This window comes from Dendroctonus ponderosae, unplaced genomic scaffold, assembly GCF_020466585.1.
Source record: "Dendroctonus ponderosae isolate FM_Combo_2020 unplaced genomic scaffold, Dpon_F_20191213v2 Dpon_F_20191213_3, whole genome shotgun sequence".
NCBI lineage: Eukaryota > Metazoa > Arthropoda > Insecta > Coleoptera > Curculionidae > Dendroctonus > Dendroctonus ponderosae.
Genome location: NW_026018508.1, coordinates 12,907,389 through 12,911,076, shown reverse-complemented (window position 1 = coordinate 12,911,076; position 3,688 = coordinate 12,907,389).

Below are 3,688 nucleotides of genomic sequence, written 5' to 3'. Positions count from 1 at the left end.
TAATATTGAAAGGGACTTCTTCTAATAAAATTGAGAGATAGTTTATTAGAAACTGGAGAAACATCAAACCATTTAGATGTCCTTCAAAAAAATAGGGTCCAATTAAATATTGGCCCAGTTTTCCACCCCACACATTAACTGACCACCTATTTTGATTTTTCATGACCCCGTATGCTCGCGGATTCGTATCAGAATAATAATGAAAGTTGTATCTATTCACGAGACCATTGTTACGAAAAGTACATTCATCACTAAATAACACATTTTCGAAAAACTTTTCATTTTCTGCCACTTTATCTAACACCCACATGCAAAACTCAGTTCGGTTTTCCAAATCATTTCCATCAAGTTCTTGGCATAGCTGAATTTTTTAAGGATAAAAGTTGTGGTTTTTGATAATTCTGGAAATACTTGATTGACTAATGTTAGTACTTTTGGATATTAGATTTTGACTAACTTTGGGATTTTCGATAACTGAACCAATTACCGTGAAAACATTTTCTTCATCGTCAGTGACAGATTTCCTTGTAATGGGTTTTTTATAATTCACACTCCCGCTTTCCTCAAATTGGTGTAATAAGCGCTTAAAAACTGTTGGCTTAGGATAATTTCTTTCAGGAAATTTTGAGCATAAACTCGATAAGCCAAAAAACAATTTTTATGACATTGTCCAAGGGTGAAAATCATGTCAATACGCTCTTCTCTTGGATAAATTTTCATTTTAACTTAGCAAACAATAATAATATTAAAATAATGACCAACACGTCTACAATTACAAAAAACAATACCACTGTCAAAAAGAGACTGCAGTATAAACTGACAAATAAAATAAATGATTTGACATGTGTAAATGGCATAGCCAACTTAGATACATTGGAACCTTAAATTAAACATCACCAAATGGTGGACAAAACGACTATTTGACGTATTTTGTAAAAAGGCAAAAACTTAGGCATTAGCATCCTAATACCATTCGATAGGTAATTAAAAATTGCATTTCCTGGTAAGTTAAAAAATATGGGGTTGTATTTAAATTAATCAAGTTAGAGCCACTTAAATTTCTTATTGGATTAATTTAAATTTGTGGACACCCTGTATAACATGGTAAGTTTATTATCATTGGGATATAAAATATTATATCTTGTTACACTTCACTATAAATTACGCTTACATAACTTAAATACTTCTAAAGTATTTGACACGTGAAAATTAGATTAGATTTTGATTAAATTCGTATTATTTAAAAAACCTTAAGATTTAGGTATTATAACCCTTATTAAAACAGACACTTATTTTGTTCAGCGAATCCAAAAATGCAATAATATACAGGACATTTCATTTAAAAAAACGCAACTTTGATACCTTTAGAGCTTTTGGGACACTCTTTACATTACAAAAATATTTTTAAAATGGGCGCTCGGTAGGCGTCGGACACTTCATAAAATACTTTTTATAGTGCCGTATAGCGTGAATAACCCTGTATATCGAGCCCTCAGATTAAACAGATGCAAATTTATCTACGAGCGCAACAATGGATCACAGTTGGTAGCATTTTTTACCTCATGCCTGCTGAGAAAAGTCGTATATTCTATGGGCGGCAGCCACAAAGAAATTAGTGCTAGGCGAAATTACTACAGGTTCCAAAACCCTTTTTTTGAACCACACCGTGACCAATTCGTGGACGTATTTCGTTTTAGCAAAGGTACCTAGAATATTGTCTTTCCTGATGTACGACAGAAAACCCATCCCGACTCTGTCTTCTTTTGTGCGTTTTTAATTTATGGCTTGCAGTTCTTTCCGAAATTAAGGCCGAAACATCCTTGACCCTAAAAGGGTTGTTCTGCATTCCGCATTACTGTATTAATACAATTCCTTTGAATACCTGACGAAACCGGGCAGCTCGCACGCAATATATGCAATGAATATTGTTATATTAAAATATTGACTAGGCGTATGTTCTGTTACGCATCGCGGTTTTTTACTTTTACTTGTGCTCTGAATTGTTTTAACTTAAATAATTAACGGATTCTTGGATTTCACTCCGGCTCTTATGACTTAACCAATAAGACTTAGTGGATGTTCTAGATTTCTGTGCGGTTTTGCAACATTTAACACTTTTTTCAAGGCTGGCTGAAAATCATCCCGACATAGTTGAATTAAAAATTCAGTCTTTCCTGGTCCGTCGCATACAGCGGGGTCCAAAACGAATACTGCAAAACTTGGCCAAACATGATCAGTTTTGAATGACGCATTTACTAGACTAATAGTGATTAATTGATTAAATCGACAATTTTTCGATATTATAGTTGTTTTATCGCCAACAAACAGGCATAGTTTTGCCATAGAAAAATTGCATTTTTTTGCGAGCGGTTGCTCGTTTCGAATAATCTACTTTTCACGCTCAACTTTGAAGGTCGAACAAAAATAAATGCCGTATTGGATTTGGGTGAAATTCGGCCCTGTTGTAGCTGGATGATTCGTTAACAATTAACAGAATTTGCAGGACCGGATTTCCGTTAACTTCCAAATTAATTTTTTTTTGCGCCAGGTCTATTTCTTTGAGAGACGCATTTTTTACGGTGAAGTTTTGAAGTCGATGAAACATCAACAGAAGGTTAGATTTAGGTGAAATTCGGCCCTGTTGTAGCCTGATTCTCCGTTAACAGTTTGTAGAGTTTTCAAAGCTGGAGTTGAACTTTTTCCAAAATTACAATTTTTGCGAGCGGTTGCTCGTTTTGAATAACTTACTTTTTACGCTCAACTTTGAAGGTCGAACAAAAATAAATGCCGTATTGGATTTGAGTGAAATTCGGCCCTGTTGTAGCTTTATGATTCGTTAACAATTAACAGAATTTGCAGGAGCGGATTTCCGTTTTCTGCGAAATTAAACTTTTTTTGCGCCCGCTCTCTTCTTTTGAGAAACGCGCTTTTTACGCTGAAGTTTGAAGTCGATAAAAATCAGCAGAAGGTTAGATTTATGTGAAGTTCGGCCTTGTTGTAGCCTGATGCTCCGTTAACAGTTTGTAGAGTTTTCAAAGCTGGAGTTGAACTTTTTCCAAAATTACAATTTTTTTGCGCGCGTTTGCTCATTTTCAATAACCTACTTTTGACGCTCAACTTTGAAGGTCGAAGAAAAATAAATGCCGTATTTGATTTGTGTGAAATTTCGCCCTGTTGTAGCTTGATGATTCGATAACAATTAACAGAATTTACAGGACCGGATTTCCGTTTTCTGCCAAATTAAACTTTTTTGCGCTCGCTCTCGTCTTTTGAGAAACGCGCTTTTTACGCTGAAGTTTGAATTCGATGAAAAATCAACAGAAGATTAGATTTAGATGAAATTCGGCCACGTTGTAGCCTGATTCTCCGTTAACAGTTTGTAGAGTTATCAAAGCTGGAGTTGAACTTTTTCCAAAATTACAATTTTTTTGCGAGCGGTTGCTCGTTTTGTATAATCTACTTTTTGCACTCAACTTTAAAGGTCGTAGAAAAATAAATGCCGTATTGGATTTGAGTGAAATTCGGCCCTGTTGTAGCTTGATGATTCGTTAACAATTAACAGAATTTGCAGGACCGGGTTTCCGTTATCTTCCAAATTAAACATTTTTGCGCCCGCTCTCTTCTTTTGAGAAACGCGCTTTTTACGCTAAAGTTTTGAAGTCGATAAAAAATCAGTAGAAGGTTAGAT